At 41.4% G+C, this 26,406-nt stretch overlaps 1 protein-coding gene across 1 annotated transcript in view; it reads right to left on the minus strand.

Moving 5' to 3' along the window:
• The window catches only part of LOC138282357 (potassium voltage-gated channel subfamily G member 2-like), a 913,601-nt gene that overhangs the window by 476,738 nt on the left and 410,457 nt on the right, over positions 1 to 26,406 (minus strand). The window contains exon 3 of the mRNA XM_069219780.1: positions 15,661 to 15,755. The gene's annotated coding sequence lies outside the window, so the exon portion shown is untranslated. The remainder of the gene's footprint in view (positions 1 to 15,660; positions 15,756 to 26,406) is intronic.

The raw sequence follows: 26,406 nt of genomic DNA on the forward strand, positions 1-26,406 counted from the left end.
AGTATCATTTTGCATAATCATTTCATATATTCTCACATATAGTGTTTATAATTAATTTAATCTGGAAGTATATTCGTGGTTTATTAACTTGGCTGAAGTGAAAGCCTACACATATAATTTTCTTTTTACAGTTAACTTTCAATGTGGAGTTGTTTTTCTTAAAGTTTCTTTCAAGATGCAGGTGTTGGGAAAGAAGACGGAGTTAACAAGAAGCTTATTGTGCACAAGAGATAAGAAGGCCTGAGACAAGTTACGCAAGGGCAAAGAGGAGTATTCTGGAAGGTTGGCAGCCATAACACTTTTGAAATTGCTGAGACCTAAGAGTAGCAAAGTCAGATGTACTAGAGGTTTGAAAGTTTAACTTCTCATTAAAATTAATTGTGGTTTCAGTCGAGATGTTTTGACTGTGATGTCATTGTCTTGGGAAACTGTGATGTAAGGATGGTTTAGTTAGAGATAGAGGCCCATATTTATACTTTTTGACGCAAAACTGCGCTAATGCAGTTTTGCGCCAAAAAAATTGCTGCCTGGTGTGCGTGAAAAAAAACCACGTAGACCAGGCAGCGCTGGCGTAGGGAAAAATGGCGTTTGGGCGTCCAAAAATGGGGCAAGTCAGGCTGAGGCAAAAAAATCATCTTAACCCGATTTGCGCCATTTTTTTTGGGCGCCCAGACGCCATTAACATGACTCCTGTCTTAGCAAAGATAGGAGTCATGCCCCCTTGCCCAATGGCCATGCCCAGGGGACTTCTGTCCCCTGGGCATGGTCATTGGGCATAGTGGCATGTAGGGGGGCACAAATCAGGCCCCCCATGCCACAAAAAAATATTTAAAAAAATACTTACCACAACTTACCTTTTCTTCCCTGGGGTGGGTCCCTCCATCCTTGGGTGTCCTCCTGGGGTGGGCAAGGGTGGCAGAGGGTGTCTCTGGGGGCTTGGGAGGGCACCTCTGGGCTCATTCTGAGCCCACAGGTCCCTTAACGCCTGCCCTGACCCAGGCGCTAAAATCTGGCGCAAATGCAGGTTTTTTAGTCCCGCCCACTCCTGGGCGTCATTTTTGCCCGGGAGTATAAATACGACGCATATGCATCGCAGTCATTTTTTAAGACGGGAACGCCTACCTTGCATATCATTAACGCAAGGAAGGTGTTCACGCAAAAAAATGACGCTAACTCCATGAACTTTGGCGCTAGACGCGTCTAACGCCAAAGTATAAATATGGAGTTAGTTTTGCATCGAATTTGCGTCGAAAAAAATTACGCAAATTCGGCGCAAACGGAGTATAAATATGCCCCAGAATCCTTTCCTACCCTTAGAGCTGAACAGACCCTTCTGAGGTACAGACCTCATATTTTCTATGTGGCTTCATGCCTCTGCACCTCTCTTAACAGAATATTCTACTGGATTTCTATTTGCAGACATTTCTCAAATACTCTTTAGAATAAGAATATTTGGGGTTTGGTTCTAATGATTAGGCAGGCGAACTTGGTTTTGGTGACCAAGAACCACATGCTTTTTCTGATTTTCTGCATTGTGGCAATCCACGTTTTAGTCTTGTGTATGCTAACTAAGGTTAATATTGCATGACACCGTAATTGTCCTTTGGTGATTTTATATATTTACACTATATTTTTGAGTCTCATTTATGTAGTGTTGAATTTGAGTCTGTAGTAAGTCCCTTATAACCCTATGATTTAACTCCAAATGTTATTATGTGACATTTGGGTTGAACAGAAATTTTTCAAGAAGTTAGATAACTGTTACTCTTCACCCCACGGAACTGAGAAGCAAAGATCCAGCTGACCCCAGAAATAGAGAAAGGGGCCCAAGCCCTATCATGAGCATGCAACTCTGCTACAGATATGTAAGAATATGAGAAAGAGATTGCAATAAAAGAATCATTGGTGGACTTTAAGACTTTGAGACTTCACTATATAGCCTAGAACAGGTAGAACTGAACAAAGACATTAACATCTGGATGAAAATTAAATGAGTTAAACAGTTTATGTTCCCCTTCCACCAAAATCATTACTTTAAGAGGGTTCAGGATGAAGGCGTGGAAGAGGTTGTAAATCCAAATTAGGGTAAACCTTAGCTCCATTCAGGTTAGCTAAAACAAGAAACATATGCAACTGAGACATCTATAAAACCAGAAGTCGGCAGATCACTTACACGGAAAAAGAAGGGAGTTTGTTGACGTGACAGGTATAAGACTGGTATGGTGTGAAGAACCAGAGATATAGTTAGCCAGAACTTTTAAAGCTTACATCTTGGAAGTATAAAGCTTGATTCTTACACAGTATATTGCATTCCACAATAATTTGGGGTCAGTAAAATATATTAATGATTTCAGGCATTCTCACCATATATTGGAGCCAATTTATAGAAGGGTTTCCGAATGCAGGTATGCAATACAATGACAGCTCTCACAGGTTGCATCTATGATACGGAAACAGGGGACTTCTTTATAAGTAAGGCTCCCTGTTTTCAATTTTTAGTGATTTTTACAGATAAATATAGACAGAAAACCATTTATTTTCCTGTCTCTATTTATTTTTAAATGTGGATAAAAATGGAAATTGGTTTGTTTTTTGAGTGATTCTAAATGCCATTAATCATGATTACCAGGCTCATAGCTGGGCAGATTGACAGGTAAGGGGGTTAAAAAACATAAAGGAATTTTAGTAAAGAGCTTTGAACAGCAGTAGGGTTGCACAACCTTGACGCTAAAATGTTAATGTTGCATATTTTATCATAGTGCGTTTATATCACTGAAATCTTTCAGGCGTTCAGCCATAAATGCACATTTTATCGGTTAAATAAATTTAGATGTATACTGGGTCCAGCTTATTTTTTTTCACAAAACCCAAAATAAATATCGATAAATACAGATAAAATTACAAAAAATCTAATATTGATAAATACAGATGGAAATGTCAGAAAATAAATACCATAAAACCGGGATTCCTCTTTATATGACATAGTTCCAATCCACACTCCAGAAAGATGGGATGATTTGCAAGTCACAGCATTATTATTGAAGGCACAATACATAGTTCCCTTCATAAAACAGCTTGAGTCACTGATTTCAAGCAAGCATTGCCAGGGGCATAGCTTGGTCAGTAAAAGTGGAAGGGGTGTGAGCCTGAGATTTCCCAACACTCATTGTGGTGTACCCAAGTAAGGACTAATTTCCTATTTTCAAATTGGGCGCTCGTGTGTCTGCAGCGTTCATCAAGATCCATTTTACCCAGAAACCGTGATGTGAGCACAACACAAAATGGCTTTCAACATGGAGCACCACATCTCCCTATTGTCAATGCAACAAGGTGTGTAAGGTGGTGAGGATAGCACCGACACCCATAGAACTTCACACAAAGCCATATCTTCTAGAATAACATGATCTGGCTTTGCGTGAAAACCTAGTGTCAAATGAAACCAAGCCTAAAAAAGGGCAGGTGGAACACTGCATGATATCCCCAAGCACAACATTTAATTTCTGCAAAATTACACATTTTATGCAACTTACCCTTAAAGAGTGTCCATTTAGTAGAAATTTGGACTAGAGATTGCCCCAGATTACAAATTTCACACAAGAAATCAACGACTTGTCTTTGTTAAAGTTCTATGCTCAAGATTACTTAAAATATTTTTTAGCGTAGCCTCTTTGTAAATATGGTGTAGTGCTCTTTTTCCCCATTCTCACAATGTAACTTTGCAGATTTCAACTCAGTGCTGTTTGCATGAAGATTAATAAATCTGTGCTCCCAGATGCAATGAGCATTAAATTGGGGACTTAAGGATTTGGGAAAGTAGAGCATTGTGGAGTGATGGGAAGGAAAACTGATCTTATAAAATGTATAAAAACACTCTCTAGGAAAATTAAAATCCATCAAAGCCTGGAGGTATCTTTATGTTGTACAAAAAATAATTCACTCACCACTAACTGCAGTGGAAATACGGGTACAGCCACAATCAGGCAGCAGCATTCATCCCCCTAGGGCTGGCTTTGGCGCTGGTGGCATGCAGTGCAACAATCTTTTTTTGGTGCCTCCCTGATGACCTCCTTCTCCATGATTTCCCTTATTTCCCATTTCCGACAGTGCACCTCATATCTCCATAGTCTCTCTCCAACATACATTTCATTTTTCATAGTTCAGTCAAACTCAGTTCTGTGATCTGCATGGCATACGGTCTTTGCAGTAGGCACATTAACCCTATGTGCTATTTTATGATGAGCCAAAACTGCCACTAGACAAAATTCCGACCTCTCACCAGTATGAACATTAATCACCAGAGTTATCTTGACATTTTTATAGTTGCCTGAAAACTGGTGGCTGCATGAGAACGTTCATGTGCTTTTAAACCAAAATAATTTTTTAAAAACACAACGCCCCCAACCAAAGTCAGTGCCAGGTGTGGCTGCACCGGTCTCACAACCCTAAATCCGATCCGCACCCCCCGCCATGGCCATATGCCCAGAAGCTTACTTATGTGGCAGTATTCACCACACAATTTTTACATGGCCTAGTGGTAAGATGCCACCTCAGGGCTGGTGGTAGCCCCACATTTGTCCGTTACCAAGGCTCAACGTTGTTTTTGTACATACGTCAGACTAACACCCTTAAGTAGCTTTATTTCTGAGTGGCAATCAACTTTTTCAAATCAGAGCAGTTAGTTTTGCACAGATGTGGAAAATTTTATCAGAGCACAGAAAATACTTTTGAAAATTACATACATAATCAAAGTACATTAGTTCCTATAGATTTCTTTTGGTATAGTTTAATGTTTTCATCGTTAAATTCACAATATTCTCCCATTCAAATGCTTGATACTGGTGCAGCAGAGAAATTACTGCTCTCTTTTATGTCACAATGTTGATCTATACATGACTATACTGAAAGTATAACGTGTGGAATTATGACAAACTAATTGTAAAGTGGTGCACTTAAAGTCTATATTGAGGTGCATTCACTGTAGAATAGAAAATAAATGTGTGTGGTATAACCATATTAATTAAAATGTATCAATTGATTATTAATTTGTATCCATCCTCATGTAGCTAAAGAGTGTTTACCTTTGAAACAATAATGATTTTCATAACATGTATGCAGTAACTGCTATAGAGAAAAGCAGAGAAATGTAGTTCTCCATCATATTCACTTATGTGTATTAACAAGTTAATATCCTTTGCAATTACTGTAACATGGAGTTTACATGAGAATTAATACCGACAATTTATAATTGAAAAGTCAATATGTTCTGCTTAACATGAATACAATTGTGCATTTCCAACTCTTTTTTAGGTTAGCCATGCTAGGCTTGGTAGGCCCAAGTCACCATAATGTGGGAAACTGTTTTTCAGTTTTGCTAACATGCCATTTCTTTTCAGGTGCCTTTCATATGAAATGATAGTTTGGAAATAGAATGCTATTGTTTTACTCATAGACAGCCTGAGAAAGCAACCTTGGAGGAGGTACAGGAAGAGGCCAAGAATGTGAAGACTGGTACTATTCCTTATGTTGCAAAGTCGCACAGGAGACCGAGAATAGCCACCTTCCCATGATGGTCTTGGGAACATTTATCCATGTTGCAAATTCTGTCACATAATATGAGGAGATTGGACTATGTGATCTCTTGATCCTTGGGCGTTACCAATGGACTAATCATTGCTTCTATAAGGACCTATAGAGATCGATTTCAGGAGTTAGTTGCAGAGCAGATTCCCTTGGACTTTATGAGATACAGACCTCTTTTCCCTAGCCCCATATTTTCCCAATGCTTGCTGAGAATACTTGGATTTTTCCTGACCCATTGAGAAGACTCTTGACTGAGCTTCTGATACGCTGACACCTTTCCTTTTTACGTCCTATTTTACCTACTTTTTGCCTACTTTTCTCAGACCTCAGATGTCTTTTTCCAGACTCCTTTTGTCCTGTATTCCCTTTTTTCTTTTTATACTCATGTTTTGTAGTTTGGCTCATGTCAACCAGTGGTATGGTGTTCAAGGAGGATTCCTTTTGCCCCAGTTAGTTTAATTAGGTATTTGACTTGCACTAATGTGTAACAGATTGGTTCAATGTTTTTATTCTGGACACCAGATTTTGCTGTTGTTGTTATGCGTTGCTGCAAAAGGGTCCTAGTTTGCTTGATGTTAATTTGTTTATACTTCTTTAGGCACTTTGGACATCCTCTGGTGATCTTGTACCTTTATAGTCTATTTTTTAGAATTGTCTACATTAATATGAGTATTAATTTGTAATAAACCGCTTTGACTTTATTTCTGATTTGAGTTTTCATTGTGTGGCCAAATTGCATCCCTGTACATTGATTTATTTTGATCGTTCTCTATTACTAAATCCTACCCCTTACTAGAGTGAAAAGATTTGTCCACCTCAAATTAGTACAAAAAGAAATGCTTCATCGGTATCAACCAGCAATCAAATGATCTTCTTGAGTATATGATAAAAGCAAAGAATAGCTGTGCCATGAATCCTATAATCAGTGTGGAAAAAATTAAGCTCTCACTAGTGGTTCAGACCCATGTCCACTGTCCTTAATTTTTAATCCCCATTCATGGTAGTTTTTTAAATGAAACATCTTTGTCCTTTATAATGATCTAAACCAATAAAAAAATTATTTCCACAAGCTATTCTACTTCAAAGATGAGAGTAACACTGGCTAAGGTACACTTGGCTTTGTTTACTTGCTGTTGGAAACAACCCTTTTCACAGGAATATCCCCAAACATTTTGCCTCTGACCTCCTGGTTTTGACTTGGTGCTGCATTTCGACTTTTCTGGCTTTAGGAGTCTGGGAACTTTACCACTGCTGACCAGTGCTAGAGTGCAAGTGCTCGCTCTATTAGTCACTGGTTTATCCATGATTGCTATATTTGATTTACTAGTAAGTCCCTAGTAAAGTGCACTATGTGTGCCCAGGGCCTGTAAATCAAATGCTACTAGTGGGCCTGCAGCACTGATTGTGCCACCCACATGAGTAGCCGCCCTGGAAACGTCTCAGATCTGCCACTTCAGTGTCTGTGTGTGCAGTTGTGAACTGCCATTTCAACCTGGTAAGTGCACCCACTTGCCAGGTTCAAGCCTTCCCTTTTATTACATGTATGCCACCCCTAATGTAGGCCCAAGTCAGCCCCATGTGCAGAGTGCAGTGTATTTAAGAGACAGGGCATGTACTGGTGAGTTTTACATAACCTGATAGTGAAATACTGCTAAATTCGTTGTTCACTACTGGAAGGCTTATCTTTCCCATAGGGTAACATGGGTTACCTCTACATATCTTTAAAGGGGAATTTCCCATTGGGCGCAGATAGAGATATGGCATTTGGGGTCTCTGAACTCACGATTTGAAAATACATCTTTTGGTGAAGTTGGTTTTCAAACTGTGAGTTTGGAAATGCCTATTTTAGAAAGTAGGCATTTTCTTGCTTAACCATTCTATGCCTCTGCCTGTCTGCTGAATACACATCTGGGTCAGGCTGAAATTTGGGTTGTTTGTAGATTCACTCTAGACATTCACACAAAGGGAGCTGAGGTGTGCCCTGTGTATCCTGATGGCCCATCACCAGGCTGATGGGCCTTCCTGAGCTAGAGTGGTGGGAGGAGCACCTGGGTAGGGCTGTGCCTGTCCTCACACACAGCAGTCTCCAACCCCCTGAAGTGAGTCTGGGACCAGGGCAAGGAAAGGCAGGGTGTTGTGCTCTACAAAGAATTTGAAGTGTGCCTATTTCAGAGACAGAAATGGGTATAAGTACTGGACCCCTGACAACACATAGTTAGAATCCTTCTGGACTGAGGAAATTCTGCCAGGAAGAAGAGCTGGCTGCTGTAGGAGGGACTGCCACGCTGCCTGTTGCTTTGTTGTGCTGGTTTGCTGCTTGCTGCTTCTGTCCTTGGAGTAAAAGGACTGGACTTGGCTTTCTCCCCTGTGCAGTGAGGAACTGAAGAATTGCTTTGGTTTTTCTGGCACCTCATCTCCCCGTGGCCTGCATCCTCTTTCTTTTTGATGCATCCCAGGTACTTTGTGCTAAAAAGATACACCCATTGATTCCTAAGAATTAATACTTTCTTACACTTTTAAAAGGAGGTTTTTCGACTTGTGTATGTTGGATTTTTGTTGTTTTACTCAGATAGATATTGGCTATTTTTCTTAACTGATGTTGTCTACTTTTGTGATGTTTTCTCTGTGTTACTGTGTGTGTGTGTGTGTGTACAAATACTTCACACATTGCCTCTGAGATATGCCTAACTGCTTAAGCCAAGCAAACAAGGGAGTGATCAGGGGTTATCTTAGCTGTGTGACTTCCTTACTCTGACTAGAATGAGGGTCCCTACTTAGACAGGGTGCAAACCTCTGCAAACTTGAGACCCCATTTCTGGTGTTTTGTGGAAGAGCACAATCTAATCTTTTTAAACATTACCCTTGATTCAACACAGGGTGTCCTATAGACCACAACAAATCCACCATATAATAACGTTTCTCAAACTTGTAATTTCTCCTGTGTCCACCCATACACAAAGTTTTGAATATGGTCTCTTTACCACTTCAATACTTCGCTAAAACACATGTTGATATACACAATTGCAAGTGACATGCCACATGCACCTACCGTGATGGTACCATATAAGCCAAACCTTTGTTGTTCTACTGTATTAGAACAATACTTTCATCTGTACATCCTCTGTTCTCTATAAAACCTGCAGACATTTAGGAAAATGATCATATCAATTCCTACTCGCTTCTGAATGAGTTCTCCAGAGCTCATAGTTTTATAAGTAGCAACAGTTAATACATACCCACTGCAAAGATAGTGGTCAAATGCCTTGAGGACAAGCGGTGTCTCAAACATAATAAATCCTAATCATATGTGCCACTCATGCTTTGGTCCACTGAAAAAGGAAACGTAGAGCTCCTCACAGAGAAAGACTGGACCAAAGACAAAATGGTGCCTGTACAGGTGACCATCTCAGAAATGTCAACCCTTGAGTAAAGTGTATAAACCCTTCAGTAGTATATGCGTTGCACTGGCTCAACAAGGTTCTGGCAGTGTTCAAAGCTGTGAAATAATGTTCCCATACTGTTTAGGGTGCCCAGTTGTCCAGAGACATTGGGGGAGCTCACCCATACTTTTCCAAGGGTGATGGCTTTTCCCTTTTAGGTAGACCCTAATGCATCCTTGCCGGACCTGGTTGATGACATGGATCTCACCAGGGTTGTCAAGAGGTTAATTTACTTGGAGTGTCTCTGGCAAAGCATGACATAGCCAGCCAATGGCTCGTTACTAACTTACATAGCCCACACAGTGGGTGGACTGAGGCTATTCTGCTGATGGGAACACTGTGTTATTGTAACTGTCTCTTCTGAATTGTAACAATTGTATTGTGGTTTTGAAAAAATATTAAAAAGCAATAACGTATTTCATACAAAAATAAAAGGAATATATGAACAAACTTATCATATACATTTGGAAGTTGTGTTCAGACAACCGAATAATTGACTAAATCCCTGAATGTCATTAATTCCATCCCCACTAAAGTTAAAGTACTAATTATTCCAGTCCCCCAACGTGAGAGTTTTTAGCTCTAATATTTAAATGAACCTGAAATTAAGAGATCATCTATTTTTTCTTGTACAAAAAACTCTGCAGTCAGTAGGTCGGTAAAAAGTTGCATTACTTTGTACTGCATATTTTGGAAAAATTTAATTTCCAAGAAAAGGGCAATTTTGTCTCACCCAGCTTCTTGTACGAACATTTTTAAGAACAGTCTGTGGCCTCAGAAAGGTAACTTGACTCTTGACATGTTATCCTCCACCACAGCTGATGTCAAACAGATGAAAACAGAATGTGATTTTTATGTAATTTGCGATTCTTAATTCAATTATTTATGTATTGCTAAGGTAGACATAAAAGACACCAATTGAAACAGGAAAATCGCCACCTTTAACTTTAACCTGCTTCTCATCCCTACTTCTCATCTATCTTCCATCATTCCAACTTCTCATGCCTCAGCCATAATTCCTACTTGTCATCCGTCATCCCTACTCCTCGTTCCTCATCCTTCAGTCATACCAACACATTTTCAGTTTTGTGAAACACACCTTCACACTGATTGGTTGGGAACAGCCAATCAGTGTTATGAGAGAGAGCTGCGTTCTATTTAACTGAAAAACAGCCTTCTCATTGCACATGGTGGGTGAAGATGCAGGAGGGGAAATGCAACTGTGTTTGTTTCCAGTGAATTCAAAGCTGCACAATATTTCATTTTATTTAACTAAGTATTTTTCTGTTTACACAGGCCTCTGCAGAACGTTGTGCTGGTTTGGGAAATACAAGGAGCCCACAGCTTGGGCCATAGATCAACTCTTGGAGAAAGAGTAATACAGGTCATCTACAGTTCAACCAAAAACCTTTCTGGTTTTAGTTCCATATGTAGAGATAAAATGCTTAAAATCAACTCTGATGACAGTGCAATCCAATTCATCCAAACCTTTTCAGGTTTCATTTTTATTTGTAACAAATAAAATGTTTAAATCTCAGGCTACTTTTATCTTTGAAAGCTGTTTTATTCCTTTTCTGGAACCAGAAAGATTTTCAATGAACTGTAGATGAACTTTATAACCCTTTCTTCAAGAGCTGATTTATGGCCAAAGCTGTGGGCTCCTTGTATTTCCAAAACCAGGAGAGCTTTCGGTAGAGGTCTGTGTAAACAGAAAAACACTTAGTTAAATAAAATGAAATATTGTAGGGCCTTGAATTCACTAGAAACAATGGCACAGATGCATTTCCTCTTCTCTGTTGTTACCCAGTGCATGCAGTGAGAAGGCTGTTTTTCAGTGAAATAGAATGTAGGCCTCTCTCATAACTCTGATTGGCTGTTGTCAGCCAATCAGTGTGAAGGTGTTTCACAAACCTGAAAATGTATTGGTATGACCATGTACGAGTAAATTCAAAATGTAACTATAACGTCCCTGTAACCTTTTTTTTTTTTCTTTTTCAGTGCATATATATATGTATGTTTATTGTCATAAATGGTTTGTTTTGTATCTACTAGGTAAACACAAAAGAATATCTAGCAGTGGTAAATCCATTTACTCACACATAATTGTATGCCACAACCCCATACAGCTAGGTGGAAGTAAATTCCATGCAACGCATGTGTAGTGGCACCACAAGGGGATAATTTGCAAAGGGTGGTTAGCCTTGAGAGCTTGTGACTAATTACAAACACATCTGTGAGAACTCACAAAATCCCACCATGAAACCCATCAGAGATTTGCACAAGTCAAGGGTTGCAGTAAATCCCTTTCCAGAATGGAAATAGGGATAAAACAACTCCAGACTTTATGGGGATGAAAATGATCTCACTCTCAAGAAATAAAAAAAGACAAAAATGTGCGATTGCACCTCAGCACTGCCTTTCCACAATGCGGAATTGTACTGCACATACAGCTCCGTTTTATGGAAATGCCTGGGGCAAAAATAAGCCAAGGGATTTTCCAAAACATATGCTTAAAGTCTTTGTCGGGTACAGCTTTTCAAGTGTAATACTGGAAAAGATTGAGAAGTTCAAAGAAATGTAAAGGTACATTCAAGTAGGAGTACCTAATTGCATGTCCATTTTTGGGTGAATTATGCTCTTTCTCTTTTTGCGGATCTTTGTGCACATCTTTTCTTTTTGTGGATCTCTATTTTACCCTTTCAAGACGTTTGCTGTTTTATGCTGTTTCTATTGGTTTCCATGTTATTCTCCTTTTTCTCTGTAAAATGGACTAATTATGTGTTGGGTCTCTCATTTACTTATTAATTTTTTTCGGCTTTTATTATACCTCTTTTTCTTTTTTGCTAGCCCTTTAAATTTTAGTTTCTGTGGATGTTTCTTTTGCTCTCTCTTTGGAGGTATATCTTTGACACTTTCAGCTTTCCAAGTCTCATTTTTATATTTTCTTTTTCAGTATCTGTTTTACACTTTGTTTACGATTGGTTTATGAGTGATTGTTTACCCTTTATTCTACAATGGTTTTCCCTTTGACCCTTTCTGTGGTCTGTTTTACTGCATTGCTTATTGATGAATTTCTAACTCATCCTTTATTAGATTAGGTCCAATACATGTCATCAAAGAAATTCCAAAATAAAATAAATATGGACCTATATAGATAGACAGTGGAGTGTTGGGTCAGCTCTCTTTACTCATTCATGATGAATTTCTAACTTATCCTTTATTAGATTAGGTCCAATACATGTCATCAAAGAAATTCCAAAATAAAATAAATATGGACCTATATAGATAGACAGTGGAGTTTTGGGTCAGCTCTCTTTACTCATTCATTTTCTTAACAGCCATTGAAATGTTGCTTATGCCCACCACAATATAATGGATGGTGAAATGGATCAGTCCATTTTAGCTTCAGTGCCATGGCTAGTAGGCCAATACCTTACTTTGCAAATGCTTTTTTCGTTCCATTCTCTAACCATTTTTAATATTGCATGTTTGAAATATTTCTTCAGCTTACAGATTTAAAAGCAATATAATCATTTCGTTTCTACAAAAAGAATATTATTTTCTAGTGAGGCTCATTAAATTGAAAAATGGTTTCTATGCCTGTTCTAAGTAAATGCGCCTTCTCAAAAGCATCTGTACTGTTCTATTTAAATTAGATGTGCTAGTTCATTACTTTTACATTTAAACTTTTTATTGTAAGCATCTGGCCGCTATGTTTGGTTGGTTGCATACTTTTGTTTTCTTCTTTTGTAGTGTGAAGCATGTGGTTGCAGTACAAAAACCAGACCTAGTGGCCTAGCCAGTGCTGCTGTTTCTATGAGCTGCTCATAATCTTTTTCCTTTGAGTTGAACTCTCTATTTTAATTTGGTAGGTCTTCTCTACCCTGTTCCTGAGAACATTTTACATTTTCTCTTTCTGGGAAATTCATTTGTCCTTTTCATTTTTTGTGGGTTTTTTAGTGTTTCCCTTCTTTGGAGCTCTCTATTTTCCAGTGCCCCCTGCTTTTTCTCTGCCAGTCTTGGTTCATGTTTACAGGACTCACTGTCTCTCTACACATTTTTCATGCCTTTTCTTTCTGATGGCCGCCCTGTCACCCCTACTTCACACTCAAGCTCGTCCTCTCTTGATTTCGGAGCCCTTTTTCTCCCAGTCTTTCATCTATTGTTCTTTGTTCACACTCTTTTCCTTTACCCTGTCCTCTCACTTACTTGTCAGTCACATTTCTTCTCTCACCTGTTCCTCATCTCTCAAAATATGCTTCTTTCACAACACTCCTCTCCTTTACCCGCCACTGAGTTCACTTTCCCCACTTTTTGTCACACTTCTTTCTGGCTTCTTTCCATCTCTTTCAAATCCCACACTCCTAACTCCCTCATAATTTCTCAGTTTCTCACACACACATGCACACACACTCATATAAACAAACCCTCTCTCTTTCTCTCTCTCTCTCTCACACACAAACTCTTCATCCCTCTGTCACTCGTCCTCTGTTATATCTGAGCTGCTGGACAAGCAGGACTCACACACATGGTGATACAGGATGGGGTGGGTGTGTGGTACTGTTCACCACTTTTTGATTTTGCAGTGACACAGTCATAGAGGATTTCTTTATCCACAACAGAGAAATAGGGGACGGGACGCTGGGCCCAGGGTTCTGAGGGGCGAGCCAGGTTCCCAGATTATTTTACTTGGCTCATGGTCAGGACAATAAAATCCAGGTTCCAGCCATCCAGAGCACTGTGAGTCTTTATGCTGTTCTGAAGTGTCCAAAGATAGCTAGGCTGCCTCACAGTATGTGCCTGATTCACAAACATAAACTTACAGTTTTGTGTAAGTTAACTTTTTTCTGTATTCACAAACTATGATTTAATAGTAACTTTACAATGGTGGGCACGCCACAGCCAGGGCAGAGAACTCTGCACATAAAAAGATATGCCTGTCCCATCTTTTTATGTGAGGAATTCTCCACCCGACTAAGGTTACCATTAAATAGTATTTTATGAATATTGAAAACGAGTACACTTACACAAAAGTGTAAATTTACCTTTGTGAATCAGGCTATGCAGCCTTTGCAGCATACATAGGAGAATAGCCTGGCTTACACGGCACAGATGGCATAGTAGTCAATAGATGGTAGAATTAGTGCATAATGAGCATTTATGGGGTTGTATGACACAGCCACACATGCCAGAACAACGCATGCCTTAACAACACGGTCAGAACCGAGACTGCATTGTTTCCACGCATGCCTTTACCACGCACGCCTTTACAATTAATTGTATTGTAAAAGCATGCCTAGTAAAGGCATATATGAAAACAGCATGCATAGTTCTGTCATTCAATCCCCCCAACCCACCCTGAGGCCCAAAGCTGCCCCCACCCCTAATACCTAAAGTACCCCGACCTCCCACCTACCTTGAGCCCTAAAAAAAAAATATTCCAACCCCCTCACCCCTGCCCCTAAAAACAAAAGTACCTCGACCCACCCGCCCAGAACTCTAAAAAAAACTACCCTGATCCACCCACCCGACCCATAAAATGAACTACCCCGAAAACCCCCTTCTGCCCTGAACCCTAAAAAAATACTATTTCGACCCCCACCCCTGCCCCTAAAAACTAAACTACCCCGACCCCTTACGTGCCCTGAGCCCTAAATCCACCCCACAGCTAAAAACTACCCACCAACCCTGCCCCTACTCCACTTACCTCACCGCGCCCTCTCCCGATCCTTAGTCCTCTTCTGTCCTTCCTCCTCCCACCCTTCCTTAAACCTTCCCCAACCCTTTAATAAATAAAGTACCCCACCACTACCCTATATAAAAAAAATACTCAAACCCCCCACTCCTGCCCCTAAAAAACAAAAATAGCCCAACCCCCCACCCTAAGCCCTAAAAAAAAAAAAAAAAACCCACATCCACCCCTTATAAAAAAAATAGCCCACCCTGACCCCCACCCACCTCTGCCCCAGCCACACTTACCTTACCACGTCGTCTCCTGATTCAGTCTAGCTTTTTCTGTGCCTTAACTATGCATATGCGTCGTTTGGCACATGCATGGTTAAGGCACAGAAAAAGCCATGCGTTGTTCTGGCAAGTGTGGTTACACTTGCGTGGGAAACATCTGCGCTGATTGCAGTGCGTTGTTAAGGCCATTTCCCCATTAATAGTGCCATTAGAGCACTGTGATGCCATTGTTTTTCACTATGCAAGAAGCAATAGAACATGCAGCACTCAGTCTGAGGAATCTCAATTCATAGAGTGCTCCTTTTATTAACACACAATGCAGGAAAAAGGTTGTTACTAGGAGGTAATGTCCACTAAACAAATACCTACTTCTTTATTTGGTAGCAATAAAGTACCACGGGATCCGAGCATAAAAAGAAATTGTACTTCTAGATATCGATTTGCACTTTTAACATTTCTATGTTTTACACAATGCATTTCCAGTGTTGCCCAGTTATCAAAGAAAGCATATACTAATGAATTACAAAATAGAACAAAGTCTGAACGAGGCTTTCAGACAGCCCTTTTCCTCTTTACCCATCTATTGGTCTGCTATAGTAGCATTCACATTTTGCTCCCGCCCACCTCAGCAAACTGCCTGAGGAACAGGTTATTCCCACTTTCGCCAGTAGTTTACCTGTTATGAGTGACGGCATCCTGCTCTTGCATAATGTGCACATCCGCACAATAAATAGTTCTCTTCAGTGGTAGGGACTACTGGGACAATGTGAGCTGCATGAAGAATAAACATTTTTACATTTAGACAATGCCTGTTTCTATGAAATGCATTTCTTCATACAAAAATAATTCACAAGAAAAATAAGCATTGGAAGAGCCAAAAAGTCAGCAACCAAGCAAGGTTGGACCTATTGATTTTGTCGGCGCTTGTTACAATATATGTGGCCAATCGTTTTAACATTGGAAAATATCTTCCTCCTTTCCACCTTGAGGTGAAGACACAATAGTTCTAGTACAGATGTGTTTTTAAAGGTTGTCCGTAAAGCTGATTGGACCAATAATAAAGAGTATTCCTTGGTCAATAATTAAGCTGGCCACTTACATTTAGAGATGAACCAGAGCACATGGTTTCCCGTGTGGGGCACCATCGCTTATTTTGGGGGACTGGCACTTATTTTACTGCATCAGGCATTTACTGCGAACAAAAGCCAAAGATGGAAGAAGAGAAAGACTGAAAAGTGCATAAAGGCACAAAGTAGAAAGCTGCAAGAGTGAGCTAAACGGTCAGGGAGTGGCTGTAAATGGATTAAAGAGGCCCGAGATGGCTTTAGGATTACACTGTCTCAGTGTTCTGTGCTCGCACGTTTAATTGCAGCAGCAGTGTGTTTCAGAAAAGAGCTTTGCGCACAGGCACGTATTTATTTACAAATTAAGCACTGAAATAAGCCACTGAAAAACAAAAAAATGACTGGCCCTGGTGACTTGTGCACTAATGTAGGAAGACATGATAACACCCATTGTCCTAATAGTGTGCGCGACTAAATGCCTAAATAGAAGTCAGAGGGCCGGAATTCCTCTGAGCAGAGGACAGTTTATGTTGACTAAAAACTCTCCAAAACGTATAAAGTTGGCTTATACAGTATATCCTGTTTGTGTTGTTGGTAACCATGTGTAGCGTGATGCCCAGTATTTTAATTTCAGCTCCCAGATTCAGCTATGGCATTGGCCCATTTGGGGATGAGGCATCATAAATTATGTTCTTAATTTAGTCTGTTCAGAGAGTATGCTGGGGACATAAATAGCAAGTGGGCTAGCTGGTTCCATATTGCATGCATGGTAGTCTTCACAATAAGAAATGTAGCTTTTGTCAGACAGGAATAAAAAGGGAAACCTTGTTTATGCATAATAATACTGGCCAATGAAATTAGGTCCACACTCTGTTAAATGTACTAGATGGTCTACACCCCACCATAAAATAACTAACATTTAATTGGTAGGCATACTTCTCTCAACCAGTTCTGAACCTCCCTAATGCAATGCAATATTGCATCATTTATTAGCGGAAGGCCTGATGCTCAGAGCATTTTGGGCAGCTATGTTCAACTTCTGACCACAAAAAATATTTAATAGTAATGCCGAATCATCAATCCTGATTCAAATAATGAGGTTTGGTGGAATTTTGCCATGATGTGTGAATATGAAAATTGAACCAGTGCTGTATATGTTAACAAAGGGACTTTTAGGTTTGACATATTAGGTTGTCTCCTGAAAGGTGTCTGTTTTCGCATGGACATTGTACGACCTTCCCAACCTTGAAGATTAATGCAAATGTACTTCTGCCTAAGGCAGTACTTATGCAGTATATGCAAGGTTTCAAACAATATACAGATAAGCACAAACATTTTAACAATGTTAATGCTCATTTGCGCCAGATTTGCAAGCGGAATATTAAACGAAGCATTTGACACAGTCTCTTATCCAATGCTACTGCATAGATTGGAAGAGGTTGGGCTTACGTGGAGTGTACTAAAACACTAGAACAGAAGCTTTAAAGTGAGCGAAGGGTCACTTCTTCCTGCCACTCATCACCTGAAGTGTGGTGTTCCCCAGGCTTTTCTTTGAGCATGATGCTTTTTAATCTTTATGTTTGTCCACTGTTAGAGATCATTTGCTTCTTAGGTTTTGCTATGGTGTCTTATGTGGACGACACACAGATCATTGTCTCTCTTATTCCCAATGCAGGATTAATTTCACAATTTAACTCTTGCTTAAAGCAAGTTGCCGACTGGATGGCTGTCAGTTGCCTGAAGTTAAATGGTGACAAACCGAGGTTCTGGTAGTTGGCAACAATCCATTACTGTGAAATCAGCTCAGTGGGCCCCCTCCTTGGGAGACCGTCAATGTCCCAAGTCAGAAGTTAAAAGCTTGGGTGTCATACTGGACAACAAACTCACCATTGGAGCGCAGGGCAAAAACTATCATAATTAAGAGTCTTCAGGAAGATGCTTAATTGGCTACCAGTATCTGTTCGGAGATTGATTGTTCAAGGCCTGGTACAGTCCTATCTTGATTGCAGGAACTCTATCTGTGAAGTTCACTCTCAGTTATTAAAAATCTTCAGGTAATACAGAAGGCAGCAGCTCAAATTCTTTTGGGAATCCCCAAATTTCAGGCTATCTCCCCTGCACTTGCCACTTTACACTGTTTACCTATCCACAAGAGGATCCAGTTTAAAGCTCTTTATATGGTCTACCACGGTAGGCACACAAAGGGTCCCCGAATCTTTTATCATCTGGTCTGCCCATACCAACCAAAATGAGAGCTAAGATCTGGGAACCTGAGCCTTCTTTCCTTCCCTATGGTGAAGAAAGCTAGGTGTTGTGGGCATGTGTTTGCTTACCTTGCCCCCAAACTGCAAAATCCCATACCACTAACCCTTAGGATGACTGACAACCTACTCAGCTTCAGGAAACAACTCAAGACTTATCTGTTTGCTTAAGATTATTGTATAAAGCATGGTAGTCCTCCCAGCAATGGGAAGCCCATCGAGTAGCCATGCACTTGATGATTTCATTTTGAATTGAATTGAATTGAGCTAACTGCCTTTTTTAATGTTTGACAGAGGAGTAAATTTTTACAGGGTGGCAAAGGACATTTCAGTTGCCAAAATTTAGAGATGACCGACAGCTCAGTCATCTTGGTACATTGAAAGGCACGGTTGTAATGGCAGTTCCTTTCAATGTGAAAGGTTTGTTGGATGGCTGCCGTCAGTTTTGACTTTTAACTATTTTTGTTTTTCAAACACAAACTCCCAAACTGGGAGTATGTTTTTGAGAAACAAAAACAAATAATGACCCACGCACCCAGGCAGTTTTCGCCTAGAGTGTGGGGGTCTTTATAGATTTTTACCTGTCCCTCATCACCATAATTTTCCTGGTGTTGACAGACAGAACAAATTACACTATTCATAACTCTATTCATTCTAAATATGTCCACCTCACATGGTCCTGTTATGTTGTTTGCACTCAATTGTACTCTATTGTACTATATTGGTTTTACTAAATGTTTTGTAGAATTCTAAGAATTCCAGAGCCTGCATTCTAGACCGGCCATCTTGGGATGATCACGCTCGGATTGTGTGTCTACAATAAACAGTATTTCTTCTAATATTAGTTCACATGATAGTCTCCTTGATAACAGATTTTGGTGACTTGCTTGAGCCAGGACAGCACACAACCCATTAGGTGATCAAATTAAATTGTTTGTATTGAACAGATCATTTCCCTCACATGCCGGAAGAAGTTTGGATGCAGACCAAATAGGAGTCTGATTACAAGCACATGCAGTGTTATAAGATTTGAGTGGGGTAGTGCATATTTGTAAATTAACTATAGAAAGTTTGTGACGTGATGTGGCGTACTTCAACAACTGTTTATTCAGCTCGAACCTCATCTCGTGGCTACACCTCCTCATAGCAAAAACAACAAGTGATGGACGGAATGCTGAACATTGTCAAACATTCACCCCCAGTACAGTGATCTGGGCCTAAATCCATCGTTTTTTTGCTGCCCATGCCATTCCAGTTTGGACCCAGCCATATGCAAATCAGTCTTGACCCTGTTCCCCATGGGAACAGTCCAGCCCGAACTGCTAGGCCAGGTTTTCCCTGGACTGGAAACAAGCATCCTGGGACCGGTTTCGGGGTTTCATCCCTCATCAGCCAGGCTAGCTTGAATCCAGTGGCATGGGAAGCACGGGACCCACGTCTGGGCATACCCATCCCACTTAGGGTGACAAAGCAAAAACAACAAGTGATGGACGGAATGCTGAACATTGTCAAACATTCACCCCCAGTACAGTGATCTGGGCCTAAATCCATCGTTTTTTTGCTGCCCATGCCATTCCAGTTTGGACCCAGCCATATCCAAATCAGTCTTGACCCTGTTCCCCATGGGAACAGTCCCGCCCCGAACTGCTAGGCCAGGTCTTCCCTGGACTGGAAACAAGCATCCTGGGACCGGTTTCGGAGAACGATGGATTAAACCAAGATCTATGACTGGGGGTGAGTGTTTGACAATGTTCAGCATTCCGTCCATCACTTGTTGTTTTTGCTTTTTTGCCCTAAGTGGGAAGGGTATGCCCAGACGTGGTCCCATGCTTCCCATGCCACTGGATTCAAGCTAGCCTGGCTGATGAGGGGTGAAACCCCGAAACCGGTCCCAGGATGCTTGTTTCCGGTCCAGTGAGGACCTGGCTTGGCAGGTCGGTCTGGACTGTTCCCATGAGGAACAGGGTCAAGACTGATTTGCACATGGCTGGGTCCAAACTTGGGTGGCATGGTAAGCAAAAGAACGATGGATTAAACCCAGATCTATGACTGGGGGTGAGTGTTTGACAATGTTCAGCATTCCGTCCATCACTTGTTGTTTTTGCTTTGCTGCCCTAAGTGGGAAGGGTATGCCCAGACGTGGGTCCCGTGCTTCCCATGCCACTGGATTCAAGCTAGCCTGGCTGATGAGGGGTGAAACCCCGAAATCGGTCCCAGGATGCTTGTTTCCGGTCCAGAGAGGACCTGGCTTGGCAGGTCGGTCTGGACTGTTCCCATGAGGAACAGGGTCAAGACTGATTTGCACATGGCTGGGTCCAAACTGGGGTGGCATGGTAAGCAAAAGAACGATGGATTAAACCCAGATCTATGACTGGGGGTGAGTGTTTGACAATGTTCAGCATTCCGTCCATCACTTGTTGTTTTTGCTTTGTTGCCCTAGGGTCCTGTGCTTCCCATGCCACTGGATTCAAGCTAGCCTGGCTGATGAGGGGTGAAACCCTGAAACCGGTCCCAGGATGCTTGTTTCCGGTCCAGTGAGGACCTGGCTTGGCAGGTCGGTCTGGACTGTTCCCATGAGGAACAGGGTCAAGACTGATTTGCACATGGCTGGGTCCAAACTGGGGTGGCATGGTAAGCAAAAGAACGATGGATTAAACCCAGATCTATGACTGGGGGTGAGTGTTTGACAATGTTCAGCATTCCGTCCATCACTTGTTGTTTTTGCTTTGTTGCCCTAAGTGGGAAGGGTATGCCCAGACGTGGGTCCCGTGCTTCCCATGCCACTGGATTCAAGCTAGCCTGGCTGATGAGGGGTGAAACCCCGAAACCGGTCCCAGGATGCTTGTTTCCGGTCCAGTGAGGACCTGGCTTGGCAGGTCGGTCTGGACTGTTCCCATGAGGAACAGGGTCAAGACTGATTTGCACATGGCTGGGTCCAAACTGGGGTGGCATGGTAAGCAAAAGAATGATGGATTAAACCCAGATCTATGACTGGGGGTGAGTGTTTGACAATGTTCAGCATTCCGTCCATCACTTGTTGTTTTTGCTTTGTTGCCCTAAGTGGGAAGGGTATGCCCAGACGTGGGTCCCGTGCTTCCCATGCCACTGGATTCAAGCTAGCCTGGCTGATGAGGGGTGAAACCCCGAAATCGGTCCCAGGATGCTTGTTTCCGGTCCAGTGAGGACCTGGCTTGGCAGGTCGGTCTGGACTGTTCCCATGAGGAACAGGGTCAAGACTGATTTGCACATGGCTGGGTCCAAACTGGGGTGGCATGGTAAGCAAAAGAACGATGGATTAAACCCAGATCTATGACTGGGGGTGAGTGTTTGACAACGTTCAGCATTCCGTCCATCACTTGTTGTTTTTGCTTTGTTACACCTCCTCATGCAAAGTAGTGGAACACACACAAACTGTGAGTTTGGTTCCTTGGCGAGTGACTAAGCGACCAATTTCCTAAACTGCACACTGTGCAAATGCACAGTGATGTTATTACACATAAATGCCGTATTGGATAGGGAAAATAAACTATGTTGTGTATGTTAATATTTTATGAGTGCGGTGGCAAAGTCAAGGTACGTCTTTATTGTTAAGTACATCTCATTATTTGTCTGATTCTTCATTTCGCTCCTTTGGTCATTGTGAATTTATGGATAAACGTTGAGCATTCTCCTTTCATTTACTTTGGAGGTGAACGTTTTATTTGTGCTTGTTTGTGATAACTTTTGGAACAAATCTACCCCACCATGGATGCACATAGCCATAATATTGCTCCACCATTACTTTTGGCTCCAGCAGGTCCTCCACCTGGGAGACTTGGGGGAGGCTATTTGAAAATCACATCACAGATTGGACGGTCAAAATTTTCATCCTGACAAGAAAAAAGGCATTACTATTAAGTGAACTAGGGAATGAAGGGCAATGTATTTCTGAATATTTACCTATTGCCTATGGTCTGAATGGCCAACCTCTTGATGATGATTTAAAGAAGTGATTAAGTGACTTGAAACCAGATTTGTGAAGGAGCTCAATTTGGTTATGGCTAGATATAAGTTATATACATAGCTGCAAAATTAAAATGCATCCATGGATGGGTTTGTAGCCAGGCTCCGTGAACTCTCAGAAAAGTTCATTTTGGAATAATGACTGAAGAACTCATCCATGATCAGCTCATAGTTCAATGTCACAGCAAAAGTATTCAAGAACGTCTCTAGGCTGCTAAAGATCCTATCCTCAGAGATGTTATTGGCGTCCCAAAAGTGGTGGAGGAGTCAGAGTACTGTATGATCAAATTAAGTGTAGAAACTAGTGTGATAAAGAGGAATCTTTTCCCGGAAGTTAATGCCACACTTAAATTCAGCAACAAACCTATTAAAAGAGGAGTTCAAGCCAAATGTTATTCCCAAGGGTGTGCCAGGTGTGGCAGCAGGTATTAGGGGTTTGGAATCGAGGGAATGTACTGCTATTAACAAAGAATGTAGAAAATGTGGCTGTAAGGGTAGTTCCCGCACATGTACAAAGAGAACATTGGGAACAGGGTTGGTGTGGTGTGGGATGTAGGACACAGGGCAGGTAGTGGAGATCAAGTTTGAATATTGGAGATATAAGTGTTGAGAAGGGTAGGATGTGCAAACCAAAAACCATGTTTGTAGTCAATGGCGAATTGGTAGAACATATGATGGATTTGGGGTCCATATACACTATGATACCCAAAGATTAGTTAAAAAAGCATCAGCCTAATGTCACACTTCTCCCAAAAGATATATGTTCAGAAGTTTACCAAGACTTTTTAGGGTATATGTCAGCTACCAAAAGACTTGAGGAATGTGAAGTGGAAAGTAAAGTGTGTGTGGCAGTAGATGGTTCACCTATTTTAGGATGGATGCTTCTGTTTGATCTGCATATCACGAAAACTCCAAGGGCACCGAATCAGGTGATAGTTGTACAAGATATCTGTATAAATGAGATTTTAAATGGAGCAAAGGATGTTTCCAATGATAAAATTGAATTTCTTAAAGGATACTCATACAACATTTCAATGAAACCTAATCCCATTCTAGTCCAAAACATACTGAGAACGGTTTGCTTAATGTAACAGGGTGAGGTAAAGAAAATATTGAATGAGATGCCCAAAGAAAGTATCGTCAAGCCAGTAGAGGCATCTAGTTGGATTTCGCCTGTAGTTATCACAGAGAAGGCTGATGGTCAGTTAAATTTTGTGTGGATCTTAGGTTCTTAACCCAAATTATTGTGGTCACCACTTTTCCATTACCAAAAATGAATGAACTGGTGTTGTCTTTGAAAAGTGGTAGGTATTTTTCAAAGTTAGATATGAAAAATGTATATCATCAACTTCATTTCCAAGATGACTCCAAATCACTTATTGCTTTTATACCTATGGAGGCTGTGTTTCAATTTACTCACATGCACGTTGATTTGTCTTCAGGGGTGTTAGAAATGGAGTCTTTGGTTGGCAGTCAGGTTACCCCATGTCCAAGCAAGGACCCTCACTCTAGTCAGGGTAAAAGAGAATCACTCTCAGCTAACCCCTGCTTACCCCCTTGGTAGCTTGGCATGAGCAGTAGGCTTAACTTCAGAGTGCTAGGTGTAAAGTATTTGTACCAACACACACAGTAACTTAATGAAAACACTACAAAATGACACAACACAGGTTTAGAAAAATAGAAAATATTTATCTAAATAAAATAAGACCAAAACGACAAAAATCCACAATACACAAGTCAAGTTATCACTAAAAATGCATAAAGAGTCATGTAATTTCAAACACACACTAACATTAGTGGGAGAATGTACCTTGGGTGTGTCAAAAATAACCCCGCTCGGGCAAGTGTGCGTCAAAAAGGGCTTGCGATGCGTTGATTTCACTTACGAGCGATACCTTGCGTTGTTTCTCCTTTTGTTGGGTCGGCGTGCATTGTTTCTTCTCTCTGCATGAGAACGATGCGTCGATCCAGTCAGTACCCTCGGGTCCGGAAAGGCCTTGCATCGTTTTTACACACCCAGCGGTGTTTGTGTCGGAAATCCAGCCGCGCGATGATCAGAAAACCATGCAGCACGAGTTGCGATCTCATCAGCCTCCGTCAGTGATGCTGCACATCATTTCCACAGCTCCGGGCGTCGATTTTCCAGTCGCGTTGCAGGTGAGCGTCGATTTTCAGCCGTGATGCCGGCAGTGCATCGATTTTTCAACCGCAGATCGGAGTTGCGTCGATCTTTTTCCCGCACAGCAGTCGGTGCATGGATTTCTCACTCTTGGGCTGCCAGCTTCTCCTTTCAGGGTCCCAGGAACTGGATGGGCACCACTTGGCAGAGTAGGAGTCTCTCCAGAGACTCCAGGTGCTGGCAAAGCGAAGTCTTTGCTGTCCCTGAGACTTCAAACAACAGGATGCAAGCTCTAAATCAAGCCCTTGGAGAGTTCTTCACAAGATGGAAGGCACACAAAGTCCAGTCTTTGCCCTCTTACTCTGTCAGAAGCAGCAACTGCAGGATAGGTCCACAAAGCACAGTCACAGGCAGGACAGCTCTTCTTCCTCAGCTCTTCAGCTCTTCTCCAGACAGAGGTCCCTCTTGGTTTCCAGAAGTGTTCTAAAGTCTGTGGTTTTGGGTACCCTTCTTATACCCAATTTCTCCTTTGAAGTAGGCCTACTTCAAAGCAAAGTCTTTCTTGAATGTGAACTCCTGCCTTGTCCAGGTCAGGCCCCAGACACTTTTGGGTTGGAGACTGCATTGTGTGAGGGCAGGCACAGCCCTTTCAGGTGTGAGTGACCATTCCTCCCACCCCTCCTAGCACAGATGGCTCATCAGGAAATGCAGACTAGACCCCAGCTCCCTTTGTGTCACTGTCTAGTGTGAGGTGAAAGCAGCCCAACTGTCAAACTGACCCAGACAGGGAATCCGCAAACAGGCAGAGTCACAGAAATGGTATAAGCAAGAAAAAATGCTCACTTTCTAAAAGTGGCATTTTCAAACACACAATCTTAAAACCAACTTTACTAAAAGCTGTACTTTTAAATTGTGAGCTCAGAGACCCCAAACTCCACATGTCCATCCGCTCCCAAAGGGAATCTACACTTTACTCAGATTTAAAGGTAGCCCCCATGTTAACCTATGAGAGGGACAGGCCTTGCAAAAGTGAAAAACTCACTTTCAGGACATGTAAAACACATTATTATATGTCCTACGTAACCATACACTGCACCCTGCCCTTGGGGCTACCTAGGGCCTATCCTAGGGGTGCCTTACATGTCAGAAAAGGGAAGGTTTAGGCCTGGCAAGTGGGTACACTTGGCAAGTCGAATTTACAGTTAAAACTGCACACACAGACACTGCAGTGGCAGGTCTGAGGCATGATTACAGAGCTACTTATGTGGGTGGCACAACCAGTGGTGCAGGCCCACTAGTAGCATTTGATCTACAGGCCCTTGGCACCTCCAGTGCACTGTACTGGGGATATACCAATAGATCAAATATGCCAATCATGGATAAGCCAATTACATACACATTTTGTAAAGGAGCACTTGCACTTTATCACTGGTTAGCAGTGGTAAAGTGCCCAGAGTAACAAAAACAGCAAAATCAGAGTCCTGCACACATCAACAACCTGGGAAACAGAAGCAAAAAGTTAAGGGAGACCACACCAAGGATGAAAAGTTTAACACGGGGCAAGTGTATTTCAAAGAATGATGGCAGAAATATTTAGGGAGATCCCTAATATTGTCTACTTTCAGCTGATGTTTTAGGTTTTGGAGAGACAGTTGAACAACGTAATTTGGTTTTGAGGCACGTGTTTCACAAACTGGCCGAGGTAGGTCTAACAGTGCATCAAGATGAATGCACATTTTTATTGCAACAAACTCAATATTTAGAGCATACCATTTTCTGCTGAAGGAGTAAAGCCTAAACACAGTATTTTAGGTGCCATTAAATTGGCACCTTCTGATAAGGATCAATTGAAGTCTTTCACTGGTCTCATTGAATACTGTTCCAAATTTGAGGAATGTTTGGCTTATAAAACTGAGTATCTTAAAAATAACTATTGAGAAAGCATATTTTTTTGGGGGGTTTACAACAAAACTATT

This window comes from Pleurodeles waltl, chromosome 2_2 (genome assembly GCF_031143425.1).
Source record: "Pleurodeles waltl isolate 20211129_DDA chromosome 2_2, aPleWal1.hap1.20221129, whole genome shotgun sequence".
Classification (NCBI taxonomy): Eukaryota; Metazoa; Chordata; class Amphibia; order Caudata; family Salamandridae; genus Pleurodeles; species Pleurodeles waltl.